The 14,964-nt window shown below is 45.7% G+C and overlaps 1 long non-coding RNA gene across 1 annotated transcript in view; it reads right to left on the minus strand.

The window, feature by feature from the left end:
• The window catches only part of LOC126986624 (uncharacterized), a 34,016-nt gene extending 19,472 nt beyond the window's left edge, over positions 1-14,544 (minus strand). Inside the window, exon 1 of the long non-coding RNA XR_007739843.1 lies at positions 14,325-14,544. This is a non-coding gene — a long non-coding RNA (uncharacterized LOC126986624). The remainder of the gene's footprint in view (positions 1-14,324) is intronic.
• Between the last annotated feature and the right edge of the window lie 420 nt (positions 14,545-14,964).

Genomic DNA, 14,964 nt, shown 5'->3' on the forward strand with positions numbered 1-14,964 from the left:
TGATGTGTTGAGACGAGACGAGACGAGACGAGACGAGAGGAGAGGCGAGGAGACGAGACGACACGAGACGACACGGGACGAGAGGAGACGAGTGGAGAGGAGAAGAGAGGAGAAGCGAGGAGACAAGACGAGACGAGACGACACGAGACGAGACGAGAGGAGAGGCGAGGAGACGAGACGACACGAGACGACACGGGACGAGAGGAGACGAGTGGAGACGAAAGGAGAGGAGAAGAGAGGAGAGGAGGCGAGGAGACGAGAAGAGAGGAGACGAGACGATACGAGTGGAGACGAGACGAGACGAGTGGAGTCGAGAGGAGAGGAGAGGAGACGAGACAACACGAGACGAGACAAGACGAGACGAGTCGAGAGGAGAGGAGGAGTTGAGAGGAGAGGAGATGAGAGGAGAGGAAACGAGAGAAGTTGAGAAGAGAGGAAAGAGAGGATTTGAGAGGAGAGGAGACGAGAGCAGACAAGAGGAGATGAGAAGAGACGAGAGGAGTTGAGAGGAGAGGAGACGAGAGGAGTTGAGAGGAAAGGAGCGGAGAGGAGACAAGAGGAGATGAGAAGAGACGAGAGGGGTTGAGAGGAGAGGAGACGAGAGGAGACAAGAAGAGATGAGAAGAGACGAGAGGGGTTGAGGAGAGGAGCGGAGAGGAGACAAGAGGAGATGAGAAGAGACGAGAGGAGTTGAGAGGAGACGAGAGGAGACAAGAAGAGATGAGAAGAGACGAGAGGCGATGAGAGGAGAGGAGATGAGAGGAGACTAGTGGAGATGAGAAGAGACGAGAGGTGTTGAGAGGAGAGGAGCGGAGAGGAGACAAGAGGAGATGAGAAGAGACGAGAGGGGTTGAGAGGAGAGGAGCGGAGAGGAGACAAGAGGAGATGAGAAGAGACGAGAGGGGTTGAGAGGAGAGGAGCGGAGAGGAGACAAGAGGAGATGAGAAGAGACGAGAGGAGTTGAGAGGAGAGGAGATGAAAGGAGTTGAGAGGAGAGGAGCGGAGAGAGGTTACGAGACGAGACGAGAGGCGAGGAGAGGCGAGGCGAGAGCGACGTCATTGAGGTGGGAGGAGCAGTTGATCCAGCTGAAGAATCAGGGTGGAGTGCGACGGCCGGGCTAACGTGAGCGGGCTGCCTGGGAAGCAGAAAGTAGCTCCAGCCTATCGGCTCTAGTACCCCCTCTGGTACATGAGCAGAGTCCCATCCGTGAGCTTTTGTCCACGGATGAACTACTTAAATACTTCTTAAATACGGCAATGCAAAGGTGTCCTCTCTTTGCACACCCTCTTGCAACCTTCTTCAGCTGCGTTCGTCCCCTGCCAGAAATAGTTTGAGGCTTCTAAAACGTGGATTCCTAAGTCAGGTGTTTGCCATGGGTACACAACTACTTAAATACGGCAATATGATGGTGTCTTCGGCCCTTAGCGCTCCTTCTTTCGACCCACATCACAGAGTTCTCTTCACTGGTTTTCCCTTCGCCTTCCTTTGAGGTCTGAGCCGCGATCTGAGGCGCCGCGTGCTGGTGATGCATAGATGAGCCTGTGTATCGCCGCGGCCTCGTCCCCGCCCCTAAGACGCCCTCATCTTGCCAGACGTTTTCAAATTTTCGCGCCTGTAACATCGTACTCATTTATCTGAACAACGATAACGCTCATGAACACTAAGTGCTGGTACCGAATCAATAGTGTAAACCAATAATGAATAATGAGTGAAAAGAAGCTATAGTCCGGCAAATCTTAAGTGGCGGCTCTGACGCAGACAGCCCGCTAGACACTGGTGCTGTGTCTCCAACTGACCTCGCGTACCGTGCCTCTCACACCCATCTCTCTCTCTCTCCCCGTGTCTCTCTCTCTTTCTCTCTCACTCTAGTATATAAACAAATTTGGTTTTGGTGATTGATTCTCTATCTGTGAGTGAATACAAAGAAATTTGTAGAACATTTGGTAACGTTGCCACCGCGGCGTTGTCAGCTCAAGTCTGAGTCATACTCCTCTCAACCCAACACACCGCAGTTGCTCTGCCTGCTTTAATTATCGCATTTCTGCCATTTTTTGGTGTGTGTGTCTGCCATCTGGCATACAATGTCACCCATATGGCATAATTATGGCAAAATATGGAGACTGTACCTGTATATGGAATGCCAGGACCGTCAAGCAAATTCTGATGCGAGTCATACGCAGGTGAATGGTGAGGTTCCGCTGGGGATGGCCAGGGTGTGGGGAAGGAGTGGTCGCTAAGAACATTAAAATATTGCACTTTGACCTTATTTCCACACAACCCAAGGGGTAAAGAGTCTTGGTACGATTTTTTAAAGAGGTTTATTATTAATAGTATTAATGTTATTATTATTATCATTATTATTATTATTATTATTATTATTATTATTATTATTATTATTATTATTATTATTATGCATTGTCGTGCACCATACTCCCCGAATGAGAGTACACCCTCACTTCTCTCTCTCTCTCTCTCCCTCTCTCTCTCACACACACACACACACACACACAGAGACTGAGAGAGAGAGAGAGAGAGAGAGAGAGAGAGAGAGAGAGAGAGAGAGAGAGAGAGAGAGAGACACACAGAGAGAGAGAGAGAGAGAGAGAGAGAGAGAGAGAGAGAGAGAGAGAGAGAGAGAGAGAGAGAGAGAGTTTTGAAGTGCTGTACCATGTATAAAAAACTCGTAGTTTAATCATACCCTTTCCTGTTATATTTACAGAAGCTATTGTGAGGCTATTCCTGATATAAATTACTTCTCTCTCTCTCTCTCTCTCCGTAAGTAAGGCCTTCATTTTTCAGTACGGCCTTCAGCCTAAACAACCGCTTACAGACTCTTTGTAGGGAGCTTGACGTGGAGTTCTTCAACGCATGGAACAGTTTCTATGGACAAAGTGAGCTCTTCCACAGGGACGGATTGCACCCTTCTCTCATCGGGGCAGCCAGATTCGGAAGGCTCCCCAACGACGCAGTACGTGTCATCCGAGCAAAAACGAGTCACAGCCACGTCCCTCCACCCCGCCCGTGTAAATAGACGCCGTGCATCGCAACAAACCCGTAAGTAAGTAAGATCCCACAAGTACCACCACCTCTATTACCAAGCCTCTAGATAACTTTAAAATCCTTAGTTTCAATGCGCGTAGCCTAAGAAACAAATTTGATGAACTGAGATGTCTTGCTCTAACAGAAAATTTTGACATAATTTCTATAACAGAAACATTTATCGAAACCATAAATATTGATTTAAGTTTCGAATACAACATAGATGGCTACAGACTCTTCAACAAAGATCGTGTAAACTGTAGAGGCGGTGGCGTCGCCCTTTATGTCAAAAGCTATTTGCAACCCACTGACAAAACACCGGGAAACAGTAACGTTGAACATTTGTGCGTGCGAGTAAACATCGCAAAAGTCAATTTAAATATATCTGTCACCTACAGACCTCCCTGGCAATCACTCGATGACGACCTTGAAATGTACAGCGTCTTAAGGCAGTCACTAAATAACAACGAGTCACTGATATTAGGTGACTTTAACCTCCCTCATATCGAATGGGCGACACTGTCAGGTACAGAAGGCGAGTCACATAGAATGATCGAATTTCTAGAAGAAAATTATCTAAGCCAAATGGTTTCTGAGCCAACTCGACAAAATATTATACTCGACCTTGTTATAACGACCCAAGATAACCTAGTCAGTAGTGTCACGGTAGGAGAGCACCTCGGTTCTTGCGATCATAAATTAGTGCGCGTCGATATTAGAGCTCAATCATCAGTGACTGAAAATAAAGTAAAGGTGCCCAATTTCAAAAGAGCTAACTTCGTAGAAATCCGACAAAAACTAACAGAAATACAACTATCAGATGACGGCAACGTAGATGAAGCCTGGCTAAGCCTTAAAAATCACTTACTCACTCAGCAGAACACATTCGTCCCCTGGTGCGAGAAGCGAATTAACACTAATAAAAGCCCACCATGGTTTAATAGCGAAATTAAACAATCAGTCAATGAGAAAATTGTTTTACTGGTTAAAGAAAGAACAAAGCACGCCCGAAAACATTAGACTTTATAATGATGCCAGGCGACGAGTAAAAAGACTAGTAGGTCAGGCAAAGCGTAGATATGAAGAAAATATGCAGCCAACTGTAAAAATAATCCGAAATCTTTCTTCACTTACATAAACAACAGAAAGGCGATCAAAAGTGGTATTGGACCTTTAACAAACAGCGACGGTGCACTAGTGACTGACAGCCAACACATTGCAAACCTCTTAAACAATTACTTTTCCTCGGTGTTTAATACGAAGTCTTCCTCTCGCTACTAACAACACCAGTACTATTGTAAATCTCGTGCATGCATTGCCTAATTTTGAAATAACAACCGATGAAGTCCTTAAAGCTCTCCATTCACTTAAAACAAATAAAAGTCCCGGACCCGACAAAGTATATCCTATACTGCTTAAAGAAACAAAGAGCAAAATACTCTCCTCCCTCACTATCGTATTCAATAACTCGTTGCGACAAGGCATCGTCCCTCCCGATTGGAAAAAGACTAACGTGACACCGATTTTTAAGAAAGGACACAAAAAAATACCACGTAACTACCGACCCATTAGTCTAACTTCAATTGTAGATAAGCTACTCGAGAGCATAATTACAGAAAAAAATTGTGAGTTACCTCGAAAGACACTCATTAATTGGGGATTCACAACATGGCTTCCGTAACAAAAGATCCTGTCTGTCAAACCTACTGACCTTTTATAACGATCTCTTCTCAATTTATGACGTAACCAAATCAGTGGACGTAGTCTATCTTGATTTCCAGAAAGCGTTTGATAAAGTCCCACATCATAAATTACTTTATAAATTAAAGCAAATAGGCATTGACGGTCAAGTAAACCAATAGATCGCGAATTGGTTGAGCAACAGACAACAAAGAGTTGTGATTGACGGATTTAACTCAGAGTGGGCGCCGGTCACTAGTGGCGTCCCTCAGGGCTCGGTTCTTAGCCCAGTGCTCTTCATTATTTACATCAACGACGTGGATGTTGGACTCAATAATCGCATTAGTAAATTTGCAGACGACACAAAGATTGGTAACTCGGTTCTCACTGACGAAGACAGGCAAAGCCTCCAAGAGGATTTGCACAAAATTTCAGCTTGGTCGGATAAATGGGAGATGCCCTTTAACGTAGACAAGTGCCAGGTCCTTCAAGTTGGAACAAAAAATAAGAAGTTCGATTACGAAATACGCGGCGTTAAACTCACAAGTGTTCAATGCGTTAAGGACCTGGGGATTAAATTCGCGTCAAACCTCAAATTCTCACATCAATGCATTGATGCAGCAAATAAAGCGAACAGAATGTTGGGCTTCATTAAAGGAAACTTTTTATTCAAAAATAAAGATGTAATACTTCCGCTCTACAATAGTTTAGTCAGACCCCACTTGGAATATGCGGTACAGTTTTGGTCGCCCCACCATGGAAAGAACATTGCTAAACTAGAAGGTGTTCAGCGTCGAGCAACAAAAATGATCCCTTCCTTGCGCAACAAATCCTACGAAGAAAGGCTTTCCACCCTTAACATGTTCTCTCTTGAGAAACGTCGCCTCCGAGGAAAACTGATCGAATGTTTTAAAATACTTAATGGTTTCACGAATGTAGACAGAACAAAATTGTTTATGATCGATGACACTTTGCGAACGAGGAACAATGGCACAAAACTCAAATGTAGACAAGTAAAATCAGACTGCACCAAATTTTTCTTCACCAACGTTGTAGTGCGAGAATGGAATAAGCTCCCACCATTAGTGGTCCAGTGTAACACGATTGACTCCTTTAAAAACAAGCTCGACCGTCACTTCCTTGAACTTAATATTAACTAGAGTAGAAAAGCAACGTTTTGGAGCCATCTGATTAATGTAAAATCACTTAGGTTTAAGGACAGACCACCTAGTCTGGACCATGGGGTCTGTGTGGTCTGATTTTCTATGTAAATATATGTAAACCTCTCTCTCTCTCTCTCTCTCTCTCTCTCTCTCTCTCTCTCTCTCTCTCTCTCTCACACACACACACACACACACACACACACACACACACTTTCTACTTCAATCCTATTAGCCAAGCTCCGTGTTTGCTCTAATCTCTCAGCTGTCTGTGTTTGTGTAAAAGATAGAGAGAAAGAGAGAAAGAAAGATAGATAGGTAAATAGATAGAAAGAAAAAAAGTGAAGTGCACCATACTGGTGGCTGGAGTAGGTAGGAAGACACCTACCGAACGGGCGCAAGCCACTCACGGTGAGGTATATATGGGAGGTGAGAAGGGAGCTGAAGCCCTCCAAAGACCCTTCCCATGTCCTCACTAACCGTTTCCCTATTGTCTCACCAACACCGGAGAGTAGTTCAGCATGCTCTCTAAAGACAGATCCTCGCTTTATCCACACCACACTACATTCACACAACATATACTCCTTTTCCCAAACTAAAATTTCAAAATGGCGCACATACACCAAGCCTTGGAGTCCCTGCCTGGGGACCACAAATTCCAGGAGGACTCCTTCTGGCTGCCGACCTGAGAGGTGTCTTGATAACTCCTCAAACCTCTTTCTTCTCAATTTCTGCAACATTCGCGGTCTTCGCTCTAATTTTCATTCTGTGGAACATCATCTCTCCTCCTCTAAACCTCACCTTCTCTTCCTTACCGAAACACAGGTTTCTGAGGCTACTGACAGCAATCTCTACTCTGTTCCCTCCTACTATCTCTATCCTAAATTTCAATCCAAAGCTGGATGTTGCGCCTACGTGCGCAACGACATCACTTGCTCTCGTGCCCACAACCTTGACTCTTCTGAATTTTCCACCATCTGGCTAAGGCTTCATTGTCATTCTTTTACTAAATACATCTGTGCTGTTTATCTCTCACCTAACTCTACCAACTATATAAAATTCTTTGACTATTTGAATCCTAAAGTGGAGCACATCTTGACCCACTCTCCCTTCGCTGAAATCTCAATCCTAGGAGATTTCAATGTTCACCACCAGCTTTGGCTTTCATCCTCTTTCACTGACCATCCTGGTGAACAAGCCTACAACTTTGCTATCCTCAACGACCTAGAGCAGTTGGTCCAGCACCCTACACGTATTGGAGATCGGCCCAACATTCTAGACCTCTTCCTTACCTCAAACCCTTCTGCTTATTCTGTCAAACTGTTCTCTCCGTTGGGCTCCTCCGATCACAATCTTATTTCTGCATCCTGTCCTATCGCTCCTGTACACCCTCTGGACCCACCGAAGAGGCGATGCTTTTGGCATTTTGCTTCAACTCGGTGGGACGACCTGAGGATGTACTTTTCCGATTTCCCGTGGAATGATTATTGCTTCCAGGATAGAGACCCCTCTGTGTGTGCTCAGCGCATCACAGAGGTGATTGTCCCTGGAATGGAGGCATACATTCCTCGTTCTTTCTCTACTCCTCACGCTAAAAAGCCTTGGTTTAATCACGCTTGTTCTCGTGCTGTCAATGATAGAGAGGTAGCTCACAAAAGGTACCAGAGCCTTCAAACTAATGCTAATTATGAACTTTACATTTCTGCCCGAAATCGTGCCAAATCTATTCTCCGACTAACCAAAAATTCTTTCATTAATAGAAATGCCAAACCTTGCTTTATCTAACTCTTCCCGTGGCTTCTGTCATCTATCCAAAAATATCTCCTCCAACTTCACTTCTTCATCTTTCCCTCCACTCCTCAGTCCTGACGGCCGTCTCATCTATCTCTAAGGCTGAACTCTTCTCTCAAACTTTTTCTAAAAACTCCACTCTGGACGAGTCTGGGCATATTCCTCCTACTCATCCCCCCTCTGGCTCCATTATGCCTTTTATAAAGATTCTTCAAAATGATGTTTTCTATGCCCTCTCTGGCCTCAATCCTCAGAAGGCTTATGGACCTGATGGAGTGCCTCCTATTGTCCTTAAAAACTGTGCCTCCGCGCTGTCACCCTGCCTGGTCAAACTCTTTCGCCTCTGCCTGTCAACATCTACCTTTCCCTCTTGCTGGAAGTATGCCTTCATACAGCCTGTGCCTAAGAAGGGTGACCGCTCCAATCCCTCAAACTACCGTCCTATAGCTTTACTTTCTTGTCTATCTAAAGCTTTTGAATCAATCCTTAACCGGAAGATTCAAAAGCACCTTTCCACTTCTGACCTTCTATCTGATCGCCAGTATGGGTTCCGCAAGGGGCGTTCTACTGGTGATCTCCTAGCCTTCTTAACTGACTCTTGGTCATCCTCTCTTAGCCGTTTCGGTGAAACCTTTGCTATTGCGCTAGACATATCAAAAGCTTTTGATAGGGTCTGGCACAAATCTTTGCTTTCCAAACTACCCTCCTACGGTTTCTATCCTTCTCTCTGTACCTTTATCTCCAGTTTCCTGTCTGACCATTCTATTTCTTCCGTGGTAGACGGTCACTGTTCTTCCCCTAAATCTATTAACAGTGGTGTCCCACAGGGTTCTGTCCTATATCCCACTCTTTTTCTGTTGTTCATTGATGATCTTCTTTCCAAAACGAACTGTCCTATCGATTCCTACGCCGATGATTCCACTCTGCATTACTCAACTTCCTTTAATAGAAGACCCACCCTGCAGGAACTTAACGACTCAAGGCTGGAGGCTACAGAACGCTTAGGCTCAGACCTTACTATTATTTCCGATTGGGGCAAGAGGATCCTGGTGTCCTTCAACGCCTCAAAAACACAGTTTCTCCACCTATCCACTCGACACAATCTTCCAAACAACTATCCCCTATTCTTTGACAACACCCAGCTATCACCTTCCTCAACACTAAACATCCTCGGTCTATCCTTAACTCAAAATCTCAACTGGAAACTTCATATCTCATCTCTTACTAAATCAGCTTCCTCGAGGCTGGGCGTTCTGTACCGTCTCCGCCAGTTCTTCTCCCCTGCACAGTTGCTGTCCATATACAGGGGCCTTGTCCGCCCTCGTATGGAGTATGCATCTCATGTGTGGGGGGGCTCCACTCACACAGCTCTTCTGGACAGAGTGGAGGCTAAGGCTCTTCGTCTCATCAGCTCTCCTTCTCATACTGATAGTCTTCTACCTCTTAAATTCCGCCGCAATTTTGCCTCTCTTTCAATCTTCTATCGATATTTCTACGCTGATTGCTCTTCTGAACTTGCTAACTGCATGCCTCCCCCCCTCCCGCGGCCCCGCTGCACTCGACTTTCTACTCATGCTCATCCCTATACTGTCCAAACTCCTTATGCAAGAGTTAACCAGCATCTTCACTCTTTCATCCCTCACGCTGGTAAACTCTGGAACAATCTTCCTTCATCTGTATTTCCCCCTGCCTACGACTTGAACTCTTTCAAGAGGAGGGTATCAGGACACCTCTCCTCCTGTATTTGATCTTCCTTTCGGCAACCTCTTTTGTTTTACTTTAGGAGCAGCGAGTAGCGGGCTTTTTTTTATTATTGTTTTCTTTTTTTGTGTGCCCTTGAGCTGCCTCCTTTGTTGTAAAAAAAAAAAAAATAATAAATAAATAAAGAGTATGATGACAGTTTATCCCGCAATATCTGCAGAAGCTATTGATAGGCTATTCTTTGTTGAAAACGAGTATTCTCTCTCTCTCTCTCTCTCTCTCTCTCTCTCTCTCTCTCTCTCTCTCACACACACACACACACACACACACACACACATTGAGACCACTACTTTGTTGAGAAGCTCCCTCTCTGTATTACCTCTGTTAATGTATTTGGTATTGACCTAACAAATCTACGACAGCGGTCATCTGCTCTTAGTTAACCCCACTTATGTTGGGCATGAGCAACATTGTCTTTATTTCTGGGGGGTGGTGGTGGTGGAGGTGGTGGTGATGGTGATGGTGGTGGTGGTGTTGATGGTGGTGATGGTGGTGGTGGTGATGGTGGTGATTGTGATGGTGGTGGTGATGGTGATGGTGGCGGTGGTGGTTGTGGTGATGGTGGTGGTGGTGGTGGTGATGGTGGTAGTGGTGGTAGTGATGGTGATGGTGGTGGTGGTGATGATGGTGGTTGTGGTGGTGGTGATTGTGTTGGTGGTGGTGGTGGTGGTGGTGGTGGTGGTGATTGTGTTGTTGTTGTTGTTGTTGTTGTTGTTGTTGTTGTTGTTGGTGGTGGTGGTGGTGGTGGTGGTTGTGGTGATTGTATTGTTGTTGTTGTTGTTGGTGGTGGTGGTGGTGGTGGTGGTGTTGGTGGTGGTGGTGATAAGAACATAAGAACGTTGGAGTCTGCAAGAGGCCGGTAGGCCTATACAAGGCAGCTCTTTCACCCTAAGCTCCCGAGTATCTAACCCCACCTAGTATCGCTGTCCATGAATTTATCTAATCTATTTTTTAATGTGACAATTTTATTGGCACTCACCACATGACTGCTAAGCCTATTCCACTCATCCACAACCCTGTTGGTAAACCAATTTCTGCCTATGTCCCTGTTGAATCTGAATTTATGCAGTTTAAACCCATTACTTCGTGTCCTACCCGGTTCTCTTACCAACAAAACCTTATGGATATCTCCCTTATTAAAGCCCTTCATCCATTTATAAACCTCGATCATGTCTCCACGCACCCTTCGCCTTTCTAGAGAATGCAATTTTAACTGTTTGAGTCTTTCCTCGTATGGCAAGTTTCTCAACCCCTGAATCATCTTAGTCATCCTCCTCTGCACTGATTCTAACATTTTGATATCCATTCCATAGTAAGGTGACCAGAACTGAACCGCGTAGTCAAGGTGAGGTCTAACTAATGCTAAATATAGTTTGAGGAAGACTTCGGCGCTTCTGTTGCTTACGCTCCTTGAAATAAATCCCAGTACCCTATTTGCTCGATTTCTAGCTTGAATGCATTTTGCCCTTGGGCGGAGATGAGAACTCACTAAGACCCCTAAATATCTCTCGCACCCAGACCTGCTTATGAGAGTGTCATTTAAGCAATAGTTGTAAGAGGGGTTCTTCCTACCTACACTCAGAATACTGCACTTCCCTACATTGAACTCCATCTGCCATTTATCCGCCCAGTCATACAATCTGTTTAGTTCATCCTGGAGAATACTAGCGTCCTGGTCCGACTCAATTATTCTACCGATCTTGGTATCATCTGCAAACTTACTGACATCACTACTAATTCCTGTATCTAAATTATTGATATAAATGATAAACAAAAGTGGACCTATACCAAACCTTGTGGGACCCCACTCGTAACACATCCCCAGTCAGATCTTTTACCATTGATTTGCACTCTTTGCTTCCTATTGCTAAGCCACGCCTTGACCCAGTTCAAAACTCTACCCTCTACACCTTGAGCCTGTAATTTAACCAACAGTCGTTGGTGAGGAACTTTGTCAAACGCTTTACTAAAATCAAAATAGATTACATCATAATTTTCATCTCTGTCTACCGCCTTTAATACTTCATTGTAGAAGGACAAGAGATTAGGGAGACATGACCTACCTTTCGTGAACCCATGCTGCGGGTCATGAATTAAGCTGTGTTTCTCTAGATGCCCCCGAATGTTCCTGGCTATTATGGACTCCAGCATCTTGCCTATAACCGATGTTAAGCTAATTGGGCGATAGTTTGAAGCAGCCGACCTGTCCCCCTTTTTGAAAATCGACGTCACATTAGCTACTTTCCATAGGCTTGGCACATAGCCAGTTTTTACCGACATCTTAAAGATGTCGGTTAGTGGGTCACTGAGTACATCACCTAATTCCTCTAATACCCTCGGATATATCCCGTCAGGACCTAGCGACTTATTCTTCTTAAGCTTATCTATCTCATCTGAACAATTTACCTGGTAATGATTATATCCCTCAATTTATCGCAACCCCCGCCCTCGTACACCTGAACCCTTTCCGGAATAGTCGTTTGATCCTCCTGTGTGAATACTGAAAGGAAGTAGTCGTTCAACAATGTGCTCATATTTTCGTAATTTTCTACTAGCTCCCCTGTGTTTGTTTTTAGCGGTCCAATTTTCTCCCATGTTTTTGTTCTATACATCTGAAAGAAGCCCTTAGGATTACTTTTCGCCTCATTTGCTACTTTGATCTCATAATTCCTTTTTGCTATCCTGATGTTTTTCTTCACTAATCTAAATAGTTCGACATACCGGCCCCTGAGATGTGTCTCACCATTCTTTATATTCTAATAAATTCTCTTCTTCTACCCTATCTCGTGTTTTAGTCCACAAGTCATCCACTTAGGGTCATTGTTTTCTTTTCTAAGCGTTCGTTGTGGTATATGCTGTCCTTGCCCCTATACTATTACTCTAACTAAATTATTGTAAGACATTTCTACCTGGTTCTCCTGGCTCTCCAATCTGCAGTTTTGTCCCTCATGAATCCCTAAATTATCCCACTTTACCCCTTCAAGATGTCTTCGAAGCCCCTCGTAATTTGCTCTTCTAAAATCTGGCACTAACACTGGGTCCGGTTTGCGGGTTACCGCCCTCGCTAAGCTAATACGAACCGTTCTGTGGTCACTATCCTAGCTCTCCGCCCACTTCCAGCCCATGTAGCAAGTTTCCATTATTAGTTAGGACTAAGTCTAATATGTTATCCCCTCTGGTAGGCTCAGTAACTACCTACTTAAGGAAATTATCTTGTATAACTTCAAGAAAATCCTCGGCTTCCAGGTCACCCACTAGGTCTTCCCAGTCTATATTCCTATAATTAAAGTCCCCCATTACGCAGACATTTATACTCCTACTCGCCCTGCCAATCTCCTGTAGTAATATACCCGTGTCCTGCCTGTTAAGGCTGGGTGGCCTGCACAAAACTCCTAGAGTTAGTTTTTCTTTCCCATTGTAAACGTCCACCCAAACTGATTCTGAATCCATGTTAGTTTTGACTGAATTGTTAACTAAACATTTAAGTGTGTCTTTAATATATAGCGCAACTCCACCTCCCTTTCTGCCCCTTCTGTCTTTGAGAAACATCTGAAAACACGTTATTTCAAATTCTGATCTAAAAAATCTATTGGCAGTGTCTATCCATGTCTCAATGATCGCTATTATGTCAACATTTTCTGAACAAGCTTCACCCCTTAGTAAGTCTATCTTGTTTCTGAGGCTCCTGCTGTTAGTATAAAAGATTCTTAGCTCGCTCTCTGTTACTCCCTTATAATTACTTCTAAGCTGCCTGGTTTTATTATGAGCTAGATGTCCTCTCTCATTACCCCTGGTGGTGGTGGTGGTGGTGGTGGCGATGGTGGTGGTGGTGGCGATGGTGGTGGTGGTGGTGATGATGGTGGTGGTAATGGTGGTTGTGATGGTGGTGGTGGTAGTGATGGTGGTGGTGATGGTGGTGGCGGTGGTGGTGATAGTTGTTGTGATGATGGTGGTGGTGGTGATAGTTGTTGTGGTGGTGGTGGTGGTGGTGGTGATGGTGATGGTTGTGGTTGTGGTGATGGTGGTGGTGGTGATGGTGGTGATGTTGGTGATGGTGCTGGTGGTGGTGATGGTGGTGGTGGTGATGGTGGAGTTGGTGGTGGTGGTGGTGATGGTGATAGTGGTGGTGGTGATGGTGGTGGTGGTGATGGTGATGGTGGTGGTGGTGATGGTGATGGTGATGGTGATGGTGGTGGTGGTGGCGGTGGTGATGGTGGTGATATTGATGGTGGTGATGGTGATGGTAATGATGGTGTAGGTGGTGGTGATGGTGTTGTTGTTGTTGTTGTTGTTAGTGGTGATGATGGTGGTGGTGGTGGTGGTGATGGTGATGGTGATAGTTGTGGTGGTGGTGATGGTGGTGGTGGTGATGGTTGTGGTGCTGGTGATAGTGGTGGTCATGGTGGTGTTGGTGGTGATGCTGGTGGTGGTGGTCGTGGTGGTTATGGTGGTGGTGGTGGTGGTGAGGGTGATGGTGGTGGTTGTGGTGGTGGTTGTGGTGATGCTGATGGTGTTGTTGGTGGTGGTAGTGGTGATGGTGGTGGTGGTGATGATGGTAGTGGTGGTGAGGGTGGTTGTGATGATGGTGATGGTGGTGGTGGTGATAATATTACGGGAACGTAAAAATAGATCGTCGTCTTCCTTTCACCACATCCACTAATACAATGGTATATACAGCCGCTGGGAGATGTCCCCCGTTGATATATTGCTCAAGCAGTGTTTTACCCATAACTACCAACCCTCCGGCGCCAGTCCTCGCCCCGCCCTGCGCCCACCCCTGGCGGCCCCAGCACGGTTATCAACACACGACACGGCAAGTTACAAGACTATGATGTGAGGAGGGGCTGAGGAATTATCTTAGGAGTGCCTGCACAAGTAACATCAGTACGTACCGTTGGCGGTCCTCGCACTTCGCCGTGGTCACACACTCGCCCCGTGGAAGCCTGGGCCCCGTGGACAGAACACAATCACTGTCGCCCGCGCCACGCAACGCCTCGCCACTGTTCCCGCGGCACTGCACTCGCAGCACAACAGTGACACGCGACGAAGGAAACAATCAGTTATTCGACCAAAGGTCACAGCCGAACGCTGTCATTCGGGGACGCAGTCAACAACCCGCCGCGATGGTGGTCAACCCTCCTCTGGCCGTGAGGCGGCGCACGCAGCCGACGCGAGTCGGTGAGCGAAGGAGATTCGAACCTGTCTCATTCCCTTTGAGACCTAGACAGCGTTGTGAGCAGGCCTTATTTCGCCAAAGGCCTCATCCAAGTATTATTTGAGAAACGCATCAGCACCTCACACCTCTGGCATGCGTGCGTCAAGGACTCTCGGGGCACAGCGGTGCGGCGCGTCTCAAGGGAGCTGAGGAAGGAGTCCTGTAGGAAGGGTTCATAAACCTTCCCTAGCATTATGGATAACAAGGTATTTAGTGACCACGCCTTCCTGATACGTGTATGTACAACGTATACAAGGTCTAGTAAAGGTAATATGAATCAATAAATCAAACCATTGATGTTTTTTCTTAAAATATGA

This window comes from Eriocheir sinensis, chromosome 6, assembly GCF_024679095.1.
Source record: "Eriocheir sinensis breed Jianghai 21 chromosome 6, ASM2467909v1, whole genome shotgun sequence".
Taxonomy (NCBI): domain Eukaryota; kingdom Metazoa; phylum Arthropoda; class Malacostraca; order Decapoda; family Varunidae; genus Eriocheir; species Eriocheir sinensis.